This window comes from Anser cygnoides, chromosome 24 (assembly GCF_040182565.1).
Source record: "Anser cygnoides isolate HZ-2024a breed goose chromosome 24, Taihu_goose_T2T_genome, whole genome shotgun sequence".
Taxonomy (NCBI): Eukaryota; Metazoa; Chordata; class Aves; order Anseriformes; family Anatidae; genus Anser; species Anser cygnoides.
Window position 1 is genome coordinate 1,556,230 of NC_089896.1, and position 16,637 is coordinate 1,572,866.

The following is a 16,637-nucleotide window of genomic DNA, read 5'->3' on the forward strand; positions in this document are numbered from 1 at the left end:
GTGTGGGAATTTATTTTTAGAAGCGGCTTAAAATAGAGTGTTGTTACCTTGTTAAAAACATCACCTCTCTGTTTTGGTAAAGGATGACACCAAAGCAGTGACACAGGCTGCTGGGCAGGGACACTTTGCGCCAGGACTTCTGCGTGCCACCAAGCTGAGAGGACACCGAAAGCAGGAGGGGAGGAAGTCCAGGCTTGGTCTTAACACCTCACCGCCAACACAACGAGTTGCCAGGGCTTAAAGAGGGGACCGTATAGGAACGAAACAAAGATGATCTTGGAAATAAACCTGCTTTTTCCCACTAAAAAGTGAAAAGAAAAAGGTTATGCGTAACTTCAGGGAAGGGACTTTGGTTTCCGACAGCCAGTCAGATGTGTTCTGATGCCATGTGGCCTCTTGACTTGAAACACTACTGCCGTGAAACCCGGCCTCGATGCAAAAGCTTGAGTACGCATCCCGAGCTGGGAACACCGCTGCACCAGCAAAGTGATGGCAAAGGAAAAAATGGAAAATACTACAAAGGAAAAAAATGGGAAATCCTACACGTGTCCACCCACAGAACTGTCTCCATGGGGGCATCTTTTTCTTCGGTGCCTACCAAGAAACACCGTGGATCATCAAATCTCTTTCAAAAGCAAATACTTGCCTGCAGGCCGAGCTGTGTCCACTCCGTGCCTTCTTGTGCTCTTTACCCTTTCATGAAAGATGGAAAGTTCATTAATGAAGACACTGTTGAATCCCAGCTAGATCAAACCCAGAGGATATACCTCAGAAACAACAGAGGGTCACGGCACTGTGGAGCCAAGCACGAAAAGAAAAGCTGAATAAAAATGAAAGGGAAAACAGGAGTTGCAAGAGACTTGCAAGTGATGAGGAAGAGACTCTGCAGAAGCCTCTATCAGCACATGCGGCTGCTGCTCCACGACACCAAACCTTCCGGTTCAACTGATGGAGGGGGAGAGCGACGGTCAGAGCACCCACGCAGCACAAGGAAAACTTCTGGTTTTTCAGGCTTCTAAAAACTCAAAACCACCTTAATATTTTGATTGAGGCTTTCCAGGGAGGTTCGCTTCTGAGCAGTGATTAAATATGAAAAGAAAACAGAGGGATGAATCTGATGGAAAATTACCTCATTTGATCGATACTGTTCTGCCACTTCTGCAATAAGCAGATACATATGGGCAAGCACATGTGCAATGCCATACAGTTCGGTTTTGTGAAAATCCAAACAGCTTTTCAGAAATGGAAAACAGTAAGAGAAAGAAGCATTTAAGAAAAAAAAAAAAGAGAGAGAGAGAGACAGGAAAAGTAAGTGGCATATGCAAGTGAGAAAAGATCTGAGTTTTGGTGAGGCACACAAGTGGAAAATTACAGCAGGATTGTTTCAGAGGAAAAAAAAAGCCATGTGTGAGATGGGGCAAGGATGTTACAAAGACGGGCGGTTTTGGTCCTACCAGAAGGTCAGGAGCAGCACTAGGCTGCTGCCAAAGGGAAGATATGGTACAACTGTCAAAAAAAAAAAAAAAAGAGACAAAAAGAAAAAAGGAGCTGCAAGAAGACAATAAACCTGTTGGAAGACATTAGCACAAGGGTGGCTGGGCCACCTACAGATGGGCAACATAGGGAAGGTGACAGGAGATGGATTTACTGACAAAAAAAGGTGTAAGAGGAGATGGAGAAATAATGGCTAGGTCTAAATGCTCAAGGCAATATAATTCTCCCTAAAAGCCCAACCAGACACAGATTTATACACTGCACCATGTGAAAGAAGTCAAACATATTACTAAAAGTCTCGAAGGTTTTAAGCAAAACTCTTTAGAAATGTTGCTTTTATAAATAAAACCAGACAGATAAATTAATCATAATTAATCTGATTAGGATTGTTACAGCAGGAAGAATCATTTGCTGCTACAGTAAGCTTTTTTCTCCCCTCTCCAAAAAATCCCTTTTCTGCACCTGCTTTTAACACCACCGTACTAGATAGCACATCCAAATATAATTCAATTACGGTCGGGAGAGATTTCATCCACTCAGTGAAATGCAATGAATAAATACAAAATCATTCACATTATGTCCTCTCTACAGGGATATTTAAGGCTTTTTCTCCCATAGTAAATCAGTTTTATGTAGTTAGAGTCCTTGAAAGCACCAAACTGCAAATCTGTGTTCACAGAACTTCATTTCTTCTCAAGTTCTCGTAACTTTGAGAAACACTGAGATCATGGAAGAGCAGATGAGAAATCAGCATTTCTCATCCAAGCCCACTCCATGAGCCTAATGCAAGTACTTGTCTTCTGTGCCTCAGTTTCCCTCTTTGCAGCATGAGAATAGTATTTCTGACCATATGACACAGGATCTGGAAATCCTAATTCACCACCACATTCACAGTCAGAGATGAAAGGCAAGCACACATCATTTTTCCTGTTTCAGCTTGAATTTCCAGAAACAGCAGATGTCACAGAAGAGATGAAGTTTGAAACTGATGGCTATTCTGACAAACACACAGATTTAGGTGCAGCTAACAGCAAAAGCTAGCTTTACGCACCTCTCTTGCAGAGAAACAAGAAGCTACTTCTTGTCTGAGTTCATTTGCAACCTATTACCTTCGGGCTCCCTCCAACGTTTCTGTTTCCATTTCTTATTTGTTAAACACTGACAGCTACAGGGACATAAACAGTGGCTGTGCACCATATTTTTGGGCTCCGCAGGCAGTATCTGGCTCTGCCGCTTTGTGTTATAAATATAAATTTGGTCTATAAAGCTTCATTTGTCAGACCCCATAGAAATTCATAAATCCTGGAATATCACCCTTCGCCACCACCGTCAAAATGAACTTATGTCATAGTCCACTGATACATCAATGCAGCGTCTGAGCCAGAGGGCAAAAATCCAAGCAGAGGACGTAGAGCACTGACTCCAGCACAAACCTGCTGCAGCCCCCCAGGTCCAGCACACTCCCACCATCACTCACAACCTCCTCCTCGGTGTGAAGTCATGAAACAAATCGTGTTTGCTTTCCTTCCCCCCGGGCCTCAGCCCGAAACACTGAGGCTCTTTAACTAACAAGTGTCTGCTGAACGAAAGGGCATCTATGGGGTGTGAACAGAAGGTGCGTTTTCCATTGAGAAAGCAGGAAAACGAAAAAAAAGAAAAATGTACAAATACACAGGAGAAAGTCAACTCGCTGATTTTGCAACAATGCAGGGCTTCTGCTCTTTCAAACACCTGGCCCTGCACAAAACCCGCATTGTTCAGGCACCGGCATGGTAAATAAACATATTTCTCATTACAAAACTTCAAAGGGGCTGATAAAATCTCTTGCTTTGGGACACAAATTTCATCGTCCCAGGGAGTCTCATTTCTTTTTGTACCTCTTTCAGGGCATACACAGCATTGTGGGATGCTGCCACAGTGCGTGCTGTCACAGGGAAGGACGTGGGTGTCCCAGGGACCATCCGAGGTCCAACAAAATTCGCTATTTTCAAAAGTGACTGGAATGATGGAACATAGTATGCTTACTAAAATTGCTGCTGATACCGGGCTGGGATGGGCTGCAAGTACTTCGGAAGCCAGGATTAGGATTCAAAATGTTCTTGGTAAGTAGTAGAAATGGTCTGGAAGAAAAAAAAAAGAGAGAGAAAAAGAAAAAGACAATTCAGGAATGATGGGTGAACAGTACTAAGGCGGGAACAATCAATGACAGTCACAGGGGAAATAACTACCAGCTTGCAGAGATTTTTTTTTTTTTTTTTTTATGAAAAGGATCTCAGGATTACAAAGGATCATGGATGGCACAAGAACTGGACACCATCACATCACTGCAATAAAAGCAAGCATCATACTCAGATGCACAGAGAGGCATAGTGCTCACCAGATACACAGAGGGAACTTTTTCTTCATGTAGCACTACTAAAGACACTACGGGACGCTGCATTTCAATAAAGTTGTAGAAAGAGTCCCAACATGGACAGCAAGAATGACAAGAGGTCAAGAAAGCACAGACTGAGAAAACACCAAAAAAATAAAAATAAAAATAAATCACATTAATCTAATGAAAGAGTAAAGACTAGAAAGAGGCATCATAACAGTCTCCAAATATACAAAGAGGGCCACAAGAGAAAGACATCAACTATTTTCTTGGCCTGTCCAGAATAGCACAAGATGTCAGAGCCTTAAAACAGCACAAAGGGAAGCAGGTTACACACTAGGAAAAGCTTCCTGACTAAGGACAGAAAAGCACCAAGACAGCAATTCAAGGACCGTGGTGGGCTCTCCCACACTTGGATCAGGGACGTTAACACACTGCCCATCAGGAAAGGGTTTGGAGCATCTGAGGCTGCCCTGAAGTCTTGATTGTCCTTGCTTCAGGGGTTAAAAATAACACTTAGGAACCAACCCAGTGCCAATTATTGCCCCACTGAACCTACAGAGAGAAACAGAGACCTGGGGAAACCAACTCACATGCCAGTGTCGTGCAGAAGACCTGCCACATTAAAAGAAGAGCCTGGTCCAGTATCATGATCTCAAAAGGACCCTCTACTTAGGGAAATATTAAAGCGCATTCAACAGAGGCCTTGCTTGAATATTTTCAAATGTTCTGTTTGTGTCTATGCATAATACAAAATCAAACTATTTATATTTTTGAACAAATCCGCCTTCCCACACAGCATGCAAAATATTTGTTCGCAGGTGAAAGACTGCAACGTGAATGCTCAGAGCACTAATTTCGCATTAGATGTAACTGCACAGAATAATGACGGGGCTGGAGGGCAGGAGTTCAACGGCTGACGAGCAAGAGAAAATATTTTTAGCAATTTTCATCAAGTGTTAAAACAGATTTAGAAGAAGTCACCGGCAATCTGGCATGTTGCTGACGGTGGCAGACCTGGTCTGGTGAAGGGTCCTGCATCTTCCTTCGAGTGGCTGGGGACAGCTTGGTCCCGCCTCACCACCGAACCACAAACTCTTCCCTCTGCACACCCGCTGAAGAGGCAGTCTCTGTTCTCTGCAGAGTTCTTCGCCAAGGATTTCAAGAAACCAAAAGGGGCTCGTTACAGCCACCACTGCCCCCTGGATGCATTCCCTTTGTGCCCCAGCAGCATCAAGCCCTCGCTGCCACCTGGCTGCAGATAAGCCAGGAAAAATCAGTGCCAGAACAGGCATTACAGATGCTTTTAACAAAGGTGAACATGCATCTTAAAAGAGAAGTCAAACAACAAATATATAAAGAGAGCATTTCAGAAGCACACACTGATGCTGGCCAGTGCAAAGCTGCCCTGGCTTTGGCTAAGTATTGCTGTCATGTCACTCCTCCACCACGGAGGCATCTCCAGGGCATCTCTAATCACAAAGAGCCACTGAAATGCCACGGGAATAAAAGCTGGCCTTGCTGCCTTGCTGATGCATAAACATTTAAACAGATTTCCTTTCACACTGTCTTTGACAAGCTGAAGCTCCAGCTTTTATCCCACTTTAGTTGGGGTGCATCCTATGAAATGGCAGGCAGACTTCTACTGATAAGCTACATCAATCTTAACTGGAAGGCATCTGCCCCATCTGGGTTGTGAACAAAGAATATCAGATTAAAAGGAAAAGGGAAAAAAAAAATAAAGCAGCAGTCCAGACACTTGAGATAAAGTAGCTGTTATCACCCTCTCTAACAAGGCTGCATGCTTTCTATCTCCAGGCAATGATGCTGTGAAAGTGGTTTGAACACAAATTAAAAATTCATATCCCAGCCAAACTGCCCTTGCTAAGCCAGAGGAGGGTCAGGGCTCTCGTGACCTTTCCCTGCACGCTTCTAGAAGATGGTGGCACTGCCATTAATGCTGGGTAGGTCACTGGGCCGGCCATCCCCTTGGCAGGTGCCTTCACACAGGGAAAGTCCTCGCTTCTTTCCGTTTCATGTTGAATAAAAGCTTGCAGAACTGTTTAGCAGAAAAATATCTATTTGGGGTTGAAAACAACTTTGTAAATCGCACAATTGGTCCAGCACAGAGATGTCTGTAAGTCCCCTTTGCAATGGCTCGGGGCGATTACATACCATTTAGCTCTGCTTTCTGACAAAATAGTGGGTTTCCACAGTGCCGCTGGCAGGGCTTCTTCTCATCTGCCCCCAGTGCTGCATCCCGAGCAGACTCACAGGTCAAGCTGCAGCCCATTAAATGAGAAACTGAAAGCATCTCGGGTCTTGATGCAGCGGCAGAGAACAGATGCTAGCAAAGCTGTGGTTCTCAGGGGGTAACAGAGCCCTGAGTAACTGGATTTCAGCAGCCACTATTCCCCCAATACGAAGAAAAAATAATAAAAAAATTAAAAAAAAAAAATCCACCACCTATGTGCTATTTCACCCTGCTGACAGGAAGGAGCTGGAAAGGACCATTGCTTCTGAGCTTAATTACATCCGATGCTTCTAAGGGTGACGGAAGAGAGTACTTCACGAGCCGAACCCAAAAACGTTAACATGGTATACTGCAGCAAGAACACAGCAACTTCAAAGCTTTCCCTCCCCACACCCTGAAGTGTGAAATCAAAGATTTTTTCCCCCCAGTAATGCTTTTTGCTCATTTCCTGCCTGACTTCATACTCTTATAACAATGAATCAGGATTAATCAACATCAGCATCAAGATTAAGACCATGTCTAACAAGGACTTTCTTGTCATCCTGTAGGGAATTAAACTAAACCCCACGTAACGATGGGCTGACCACGCTGCCAGCTTGGGCTAACACCCTTCACCCATCTCAGGAGAAACCAGGCTGCCCCTTAGCACAAGTCTCTTGCTTTGGGGAGACTCAGACAATCTCCCTAGGTTGGCTCTTTGTTTTCCATACGACTCTTACAAATCCATCATCAGCATTTATTTTCACATTCCTAGGTGGGAAGCAAGAAATCATGCAGAAGCCTGAAGCTGTGGTCTGAGGCGAGTGAGGTGCACTTTTAGCAAAAGATATTGCAAGCCACCGAGAAGAAGAACTAAGACAAACAAGTCCAGCAGGTTATGGAGCTCTGAAATCAGTGATAAGCAGCCGAGAAGAAAATTTCTCTGGATCGCCCTCCAAATATAAACCTAAAACCTTATGATATATTCTGAAGTTATCAATTGAACTGAACTTGTAGGTAGCACTTGGACCAAGACCACCAGGTCTTGTCTTTCCCATCTCCTGGGCTACTGCAGTTCCTATCAAGTGTGTTCAAGGAAAAGGTGATACGAGAAGGTGAGATACAGCCCCCTTAGTCATCTCCCGATACGGGACATACAAACAGCTCAAACCTCGCAGGATTGGCACAGATGCACCACTCTGTCTCTCCAGACCAGACAATGCAGCAGATAGCTGCAGCATCACAGACACGCTCATGTCTTCACTTTAAGGCCCATGGGAAATCAGCAATACACCCTCTTTACCCAAGTTTTGTGTACACATTTAAAATGCAATGTTCTCGAAAGAAATCTTCTGCTGTCAAGCATGACACGGTGTCTATGGCAGTTCCTACCGCTATTCATTCATCCTTCATTCAGCCCTATCAACAAGAAAATGATTCATGTGGCACATTTCTAGTGCTTGTTGGTTTTATTTTACTTCGGTATGGTGTTTCAGAATTTTTTCAAGACATTAAGAAGCATGACCATTGCCTTTAGACATCATAAAGGATGAACAGAAAAGCAAAGAGTCGCAGGCAGGAGGAAGCAGTAGGCACTTCAACTTTTTCACACTTCTGCAGAGTAAAAGTACTCTGCTGAACCAAAGGAAGTGGAGCGAGCCTATGAACTGAGATTGAACCAGCAGTTCACGAGACTTAAATTTAAGGCATAATGAGTGATAGAAAAGAGGGTTAAAAAAAAAAAATAAATCACTTTCCAGCCTCTAATATACAAATCCCCAGGCTCCTCCCAAGAGCAAGCACAAGAAAGCTCCTACCACTCCTCCCACCCCATCAGCAGCATCACACCTCGCGCAGTACAATGCAACACTTGTGCAGTCACACTGGTCCAAAAGAGAAACCAGAACCTTCTGGGGGTTTTAGGCTTCAGCAGCTTGATAAAGCAGCCCTACAATAAAATGAGCTCAATTTGCCACAAGGTGGTCAACAAAAACACATCGGTTTTTGCAGCACATGCTGAAATGCCACCGTATTTTGATATCACTGGTCAAGAAGCTCCCACGTATTAGCAATTTTTGTGCTACCACCACTCACATTGTTTAACCTTCTCATCTGAAGGACGACACAAAAGAGTAACCTTCAGCACAGCATTCTGGACTAATAGTCATTTTTCAATTCCACTCATGTCACAGACTATTTGTACAGAGCACAGCTGGGTTGTTGGTTTTTTTGTTTTTTGTTTTTCTCCTTATGACAGAGAAAAAGGTAGCAATTTTCTTCTGTGCACAGAAGTTCTGCTGTACTTTTGCTGGATGACACACCGAAGAACCACAACTGCACAACCCAAAGGAGACAAACGGCTGATGCAAACGGAAAACAATGCAGCAAAAGGAAGTCTTTCTGTAAGGCAATTACTTTGTTCTTTCAGGGGCTTTTTTGGGTATCTTCTTTCCATAGAAAGTTTCCACTACAGTTATTTAAATGAAACTTGCATGTATTTTTGGCCTCAAACCTATAAGGCTGCATAGCAGGAGCTCTGCTGAAAGTCAGTAAAACAACATATAATTGTACCCAGTTCCAGGTTCCTGAGTCAGAAACCTAGAGAAAACATAAGGAATTCCCCAAAACCATCTGCGAGATATTTTCTTAAATTCAAACCTGATAAGAGCTCAAAATCTCATTTAACAAAGCCACTGGAGATGTTTTATGGGGAGACACAACTGGCTGCAAGAACGTGAAGAGCAAAAGTCCAAAGGTACCTGCACAGGCACATAGACCTTCATGGGACGGGAAAAGCGAGGAAAAAGTTCAAAGACCAGTAGGAAAACCCTCCACCAAGAGTCATCCCATCACTTGAAACATCTCCAGGTTGGATCAAACTCCTCACACTACCAGGTTAGAAACACTCTTCTCAGGATGCAGATTTTTATCACGGAATATTATAATAGACAGGTTTGGGCTGGAAGGGACCTGAAAGCCCATCTGGTTCCAACCCCCTGCCATGGGCAGGGCCCCCTCCCACCAGCCCAGGTGCCCCCAGCCCCATCCAGCCTGGCCTTGGGCACTGCCAGGGATGGGGCACCCACAGCTCCTCTGGGCAGCCTGGGCCAGGGCCTCACCGCCCTCTGAGTAAAGAATGTCTTCCTTATACCTAATCTAAACCTACCCTCTTTTAGTTTGAAGACATCACTCCTCATCCTACCGCTATCTGCCCATGTGAAAAGACACTCTCCATATAGAAAATATGACTGAAAGGCCACAATGAGGTCTCCCCAAAGAATTCCCCTCTCCAGGCTGAACAGCCCCAGCTGTCTCAGGCTGTCTGTAGGAGAGGTTCTCCAGCCCTCTGACCATCTTTGTGGCCCTCCTCTGGACCCATTCTAACAGCCCCACATCCTTCTTGTGCCGAGGGCCCCAGACCTGGACACAGGACTCCAGGTGGGGCCTCACAAGGGCAGAGCAGAGGGGGACAATCACCCCCCTCAACCTGCCGGCCACTTCTCTGTCGAAGTCTGTCCTTATGTCCAGGATTGCCCTGACCCAGGTGCAGCACCTTGCACTTGTTGAACCTCATTAGGTTCTCATGGGCCCACTTCTCCGGCTTGGCCAGGTCCCTGTGGATGGAATCTTTCTGTTGTATCGACTGCACCACTCAGCGTGGTGTCACCGGCAAACTTGCTGAGGGTGCCCTCGATCCCCTGGTCTATGCCACTGATAGACATTGAACAGCACTGGGCCCAAGATGTCGATGATCACCTGCATCGTGGGACTCAGGCGTGGGGTAAAAACCACCATGCGAGAGGAGCTCAGCGTGGGTCAGAGCTTCAGACCCAGGCCTGAGCCTCGGGGTGATTTTGGGACATCCGTGTCCGTCCCCAGCGTGCTGCTGGCCTTCCCCCGAGCGCAGATGGCTGCGCATTAAAGCAGTTTTTGCTTCCTGGCACTGCGCAGCAATGCAGTGGCAGCGCGTAATACACAGCATTTCTGTAGAAGACTTACAGTCCACCCTTCAACCCTCTAAAGGGGTTAAATAACGCAGCGAGCACGTGCTTCTTGTGGAAAAATGACTCACAGGAAGGATGGCAGCAATGTATTGCTATAAAATATTAAACATAATAGGTCTCTCTGCCCCGGAATGAAAGAATAAAAAACAAGGTAAGTGGACCTGTGTTTTTCTCCTGGTTCTCAAAGTCACTAATGGCCCTCTGGGTCCGTGAACAGATGTCGACAGCGTACTGCAGGTACCACATTTTATTCACTGCAAATTACTGCCTGGCATTTAATTAAAATTTTATTGTGGTGATTCCGATCAGCTCTCTCCACAGCACCGCATGGACTGAAGAGAAAAGTGGATTTTTGGAGTCAACGAGCCCAGTTCATCAATAAAATACCATAGCTCCGAGAGGGGGGAAAGCGTGCAGTGTGAGGTCTGGTTAACTTGATGGTTTTTCCCTGTCCGGGGGCCCCAGGGGGCTGTTCCTGGTACTGACACCTCATCGGAACCAGTGTGAAGTTGGCTGCGGGAAGAGCCTGGCTCACGGACCGTGTTTTTCTGCGTGGACTCACGGGTGTAACGCAGGGCGCCTTTGTGACAGAGGACGGAGGAGCCAGACTCAACAGGTCGCCTGGCCAGCTTCAGAGGAAAGAACTTTTACTTCAAAAGCCTCCTTCTAGACAGCTCCATTTCCCACATCACAGACCTCTTAGGAACAATCCCAGCCTCTCCTCCCGGTTACCTGGTGGGAGCGTCTGGCCCCCTAATGGCATCATCCGATCTCTCTGCTTTTCTTTTTTTTTTGCCTTAAAGTGACAAATGACCGCTCTTGCTCCATTATACCAGCAGGAACCGTCGGGGACAGCCGTAGCCAGCGCATCCTGTGGATGAAACAGCGGGCAGGCTGCTCAGCACCAGGCTGCTCAGCACCAGGCTGCTGCTCCGGGACCGCCACCGTGCGCGGCCTCAGCTGGGGGCTGGACCGGAGCACAAGGTCACCATTTCTCATGCCCTGGTGACTTCTGTAAAGCCAGCAGCTACAAGCATTTAGGAGACCTGAGGCTTACACGCAGGCTCTCAACTGTACCAGAAGCTCTGGGAATGATCAAGGGTGCAGAGGCCCCATGGATGTCCCCGCCGAAAGAGAAGAAAACCCACCCCAGAAGATACCCAAATCCGTGAGCAAGACAACACAGCCAAGGAAGAAAACAACAGTCCAACAGTCACAATGATGAAAGTTGATGCTCCATAGCACCAGATTATCCAAAACCTCAGTGTCCTTCTACCAGCTGAGGACATCCTTAATGCTAAAAATAAAATAAAAATAAAATTTAAAAAAAAGAAAGACAAAACATCCTTAGCTGCCTGTCTGTTTAGAAAAACTGCCCTCCTCACAGAATCACAGAAGGGCTGAGGTTGGAAGGGACCTCTGGAGCTCATCCAGTCCAACCCCCCTGCCAAGCAGGGTCACCTACGGCACGTTGCAAGCACCTGCTTGGAAGCCCTGAAGCACAAAGCAGAACAAAAGCAGAGTTTTTCATGCCAAACTGCTAGGGATTAGGGACTGCTAAGAAAAACAGTGGCAACCCGTCTCTGCCCACAGCCCTCGTAAATTGGAGGAAAAAAGAGACATACAATCATCAACGGCCAGGGCCAGGACGGATTAACACATCTGCCCTCTAGCTCAGAGTACTGGGAGAAACTCAGCTCTTTGGGTTTAAAACCAAGAAAAATTTGAAATATCCCAGGGCAAAGCAGACGTTAACTCCTCTCTGGAGTCTCAGGGGTCAACACACAGCACAACTCCTCTCCAACCAAAGCTGCAAACCTCCCTGCTCTAAAGGTACCTGTAGACGCTTTACCTCTCCATGCAGCTACTCTGGGAAGTCAGTACTAGAATGATGAATGCAAAATTAAAAGCTCAATAAATAATTAATCACTGAGGTCGTGAAATTGTACGAATCTGTCCATCTTGCTCTCTGCTCTCCTGTTAATCAGACGAGTCTCTGTTTCAATGGTGGGTGAAGCTGTCCTGGAAGAACCATAATTTCTGCACACTGCTGCCATGAAGCTTGTCCTGGGTGCCATATAAATCAATAGTAATAAATCTTTGCTGAATGCTGTAAAGACTTTAAGAGTGTTAAGCAAACAGAATGCCTCCAGAGACTCCAAAATAAAGTGAGATGCAAGTTTGAGTAACTTATTAAGGTAATTATTAAAATGCATGCTCGCAAAACATCAAATATGTATAGCATAGACAAAACCTCCTTTCCTCTTTCCGGTATCAGCCTCTCCACAAACAACAATGAAAAAGAGCACTCTTAAGTACCACAAATAAAATACACTGCACATGAAAGCCAGCAAAGCCACCCCATCTCCCGGCTGCCGTAACCCTTTCTCTTCCCCCTGCCTATGCATTCTTCCTTCAAGTTTTGTCTTCAGTGGTAAACTCCCTGAAGCTGTCAACACGCAGCCAGTTTTTCCAATACTTGCAATTTCTATGTGATGGTGTTGTTTTGATTGTGAACATGTTAATGCTGATGAACACGAATGCCCAGACTAGAAGAGGTTTATCCCACGGTCGATGCATTGCAAGGCTCGGAGCATCCTCCAGAGATGGGCTGCCGAGCAAGGTGACCTCCCGCCGCGGTCCGGCGCGGCACGTCCTTGTGCTATAATCCAGCCCCTAGATTGGGCCAGAGAAAGGTTAATGACCCCCCAGCACGTGAAGCACAAATATGCCTGAGTCCCCAAATCCTGCCTGCAGCACATACGCCAAGGGGGCAGAGCTGCGGCGTGGCGCTGGGAGCAGGCCCGTGGCTGGAGGTGGCTGCACCACCACCCGTGGTCCCAACGTCCTCCAGCCGTGCACGCGGCAGATGTGCCCCCATGCAGATGTGCACGTCGGCATCCCAAATCCCCTTCAGCCATGCACTGAAGCCACCCTGGGCTCTAACAGAGCCAGCTGGGGCCATGGTAGAGCAGGACACCCACTGATGGCTCTAAAAACCCCTATCACAATAAATCAGCCGCATCTGTAACGTCTTATGTTTCTGTAACTCGGGGTCCAAACCATCACTAGTCTGTGGGCAGATCTGATCTATTTTCAGATATTTTTCCTCTTCAACAGAAAATCTGACTCTTATTTTATTTTTTTTTTCTCCTGAGACACCATCAGACAACGCAGCACCAGGCTCCAAACACCAAGCTGCCCTTTTTCCAGCACGCTGGGTAAAAATCTCCTGAAAACACTGTTCCCAATTAAAGTGAGCCCTTATGAAACCCGTATCACAGCCACTTGCTTCATATATTTCTCCCTAGAAGAACTTACAGAGTTTCCTTGATGAACCCCCAAGCATAACAGTTTCCACAGTGATTACAGAAAAAGCAGCAGTGCCAGAAATAACATTATTAAATGGAAAACATCCCCTGCACTCACTCTCACACATGCACACACCCATCGAGCGCAAAGAGATGATGATTCCTTGTGGCAACTGGCTACCCACCCTGGGCAAACAGAGTTGGAAATAGTTATTGAAAATATCACTTTTCAATTAAATGTCTTGGTGATGGCACAGCAGGTACCCTCTACACACATAGATGCAACGACATATCCTTGAATAGTGATTTAATCCATGACCATGTTCCAAAAGCAGCTTCCCAGATACGACATTAAAAAAAAAAAAAAAAAAGCTTAAATGACCATTTCGGATGGCACACCCCGCCCTGTGAAAGGCATTTTAGTATTTAACGCAGATCTGATACAAAAGCAGGAAAGAAAAGTACCAAATTATCAGAGCTTATCTAAACTTTCCCCCCTCAGCACCTCAGCACTCACATTCATTCAGTTATTTGAGGTCTAAGGCTTGCAAAATTGCAGTTTCCATTCACGTGAAACTGCGTCTGTGTTTTCAGGAGGCTCCCACGCTTGTCTGGCCCATGCTGGGTACGAGAAGCCTGCTCTCTGAGCACAGCCAGACAAGGCTCCGATGCTGCTGCCACTGGACCTGCACAGCATCTCAGGCTTCCCACTGTTATTACCCAAAAATAGACGTTTTTCAGCAAAGACCTTTCCAAAATCATTTTCTGCAATAAGTACCCTCACCAGCTTCAAGCTCTTCACTGGCTTATTTCTCTCAATAAGTGAACACCATTATTTAATTTTTTCTTTTATTTATTTAAACCTCAATTTTTTGCTCCTTAACAGGGCACCAGTTCCTGTCCTCGCATACGTCCACCCTGTGTCCTTTCAGAGCTCTGGATTTCAAGCCCTCACCAGCCAGCAGCTTTTGTTGTCCTGGGAGGAACTCAACGCACTCATCCATGTGAAAGGGGATCACGTTTGTCACCCTGATTTGCATTAGAAGTAAGTACAGAACATTATAAACTCATATTCACCTAGGAAGACAGATAGCACTCAAACTAGTTGAGGATGGCAAAAAATGAGTTAAAAAAAAAAAAAGGAAAAAAAAGAAAAATAAAGAAAAACAACAGCGTCCAGTTTTGAATTTCTGCATTACATTTTGTGCTCGACACGACTGACACATCCACAACCAGAAGCTCCTGGGACAGGCTAGACACATCGCTGACTGCCAGCAAAGACTCATCTCCAGGTCGGAAGGAATGGGATTTGAGGATTTCTGTTACGTTCACATACTTGATTGCCTTCGTTTCTGCTTTTACACCTGTTTACTTAGAAAAATTTAAATGCTGCTTTAACATTTTGGCACACCATTTCCTATCTGCTGAATAATTCTGAATTCTGATTAATGCAAATACGAAGACAAAGTATTTTCTAACTTTGCAGCAAATCCCCACAGGTGGATGACAGATCAAAACACGAAGGCAGCAGACCATGTCTACGGCAATGAATTGCAGGCAGAATCAAAAAGCAACTATATTCCTTGGGGGCTATAAGGCAACCAACATCTCATTTGGGACTTTCCCTTAACTTCTTTAAAGACCCAAAACCTGCATAATGCATAATAAAACCAACACTGCAGGCATTTTCTTCAGCAGAGAGAAAGCAGAGCACTGTCTTAGGGTTACGAAAAAATTCTTCAGTTTGGCAGTAATGGTTTCAGCCTTCCTCGCTGTACTGTTTCTGAATGCAAACAGCGCCATTTAAAACAAGGTTAGCAAAAGCAGCGAGGGTTTGGTTTTAATAAACACTCCTTGAATTAAAAAGGATTGCCTGAGCAATGATACAAACCACGGCGGTAAACTCATTAGACAGTGAGTCATTACCGTAGGATGCTATCAGATGTGAAGATCCAGCCCGTGCTGCTGGCGGGTCGGCTTGTATGGCGCGAGGAAGATCTGGGGCGATTCTTGGATCTCTTTTACCCATTTCGGCAGGTTTTTTGAGTGGCTGCTGGGCCATCAGTGCTGAAAAGCAACAGTTTCCTCAGGCTAGAGTGCTCGTGAACCGTAACTGTGAATCTTTACCATAATATGTTTTCATAGTTATTTGTAGTCATTCACTGTAGCATGAAGCACTTAGAATATTATTAAAAATAGTACCCATTTACTTTTATTTAGCGTTTTTCACACTGGTGGAAAAACTCTGTGGTGTTTTACAAACTGCTGCGGAGGGAGTGTGGCAACGATCCTGGGAGGGAGGGAGAATATTTTTAACCCCATTTTACAGAAGTGGGAACCAAGGCACGCACTTTTCCACAAAACGATATTGGCCAGAAATGCTCCTGAATTCTTGCAGGACCTCTTCCAGCAGAGATCCTCACTTCCAGAAGAAATGTACGCTTCTTCCAAGCTACAGTGGTCGCACTGTTGCGTCCCAGCCAATCTTCTCACGTAAACACAGTGGTGAAATGGTGGGGAAGAGTGGTTTCTCTACAGTTTTTGTTAATTTTAGCCTGAGAAAATCATGAAGGAAATACCTGGGCACTACAGGCAGGTTTGTGGGAGGTAATTAAACACCCAGCTTGACTTCCCTTCCAACTCAGAAAAGCTTCACATTTTTGGGTAGATATCTATAACACTATTTTTGTACTTGGTTCTAGCCTGACCTTTCACGGCACTGTTTTGTCCCAAAGTCAAACATTTCGCATCTTCGAAATGTATTCAGTTTTGTTTCAAACACAACCAACACTATTTCCCTCTCTAAAACATGTAAAGACCCAACAGGTTTTTGGTCAGTTCAAATACAAAGAGAAAGGCTTCATCCTGCCCCTCCCAGCCCTGATGTCCCCCACAAGAGAAGTCTCCCAGTTCAGACCAGTACTCAGGCCGAGATACAGGGCACCTCAATCTCAGCTGAAGAAATCCCTTCACTACTTCTGCTTCTGCGAGGAGGAATTGCTGAGAAGAGCCCTTCTAAGGAGAACCGCTCTATTAACACCATGCAGTGCTCGTCCTCCCGGAGGCTGCATCTCCTCAAGGAGCAGGCGTTACCTTCATCCTCCCCCAGTCCAAGCCACCTGATCCTCTGCAAAGAGCCAGCTCTGCACCTGATAAAACCTGGTGTGGTCCTCCAAGGGAGTTTATCAGATTTACAGCCTGGCGGTAAGAGGGTGGCACCT

The 16,637-nt window shown here is 45.6% G+C and overlaps 1 protein-coding gene across 22 annotated transcripts in view; it reads right to left on the bottom strand.

The window, feature by feature from the left end:
• The window catches only part of HIVEP3 (HIVEP zinc finger 3), a 292,513-nt gene that overhangs the window by 93,355 nt on the left and 182,521 nt on the right, over positions 1–16,637 (bottom strand). For 12 of the 22 annotated variants that reach the window (XR_010826516.1, XR_010826517.1, XM_066982757.1 and 9 more), the window contains one exon: positions 3,520–3,614. The exons of 6 other annotated variants lie outside the window; for them this stretch is intronic. The gene's annotated coding sequence lies outside the window, so the exon portion shown is untranslated. Of the gene's footprint in view, positions 1–3,519; positions 3,615–15,342; positions 15,484–16,637 lie in introns of all 22 variants that reach the window. 4 more of the 22 variants (XM_066982756.1, XM_048073010.2, XM_048073014.2 and 1 more) reach the window with 2 other exon arrangements.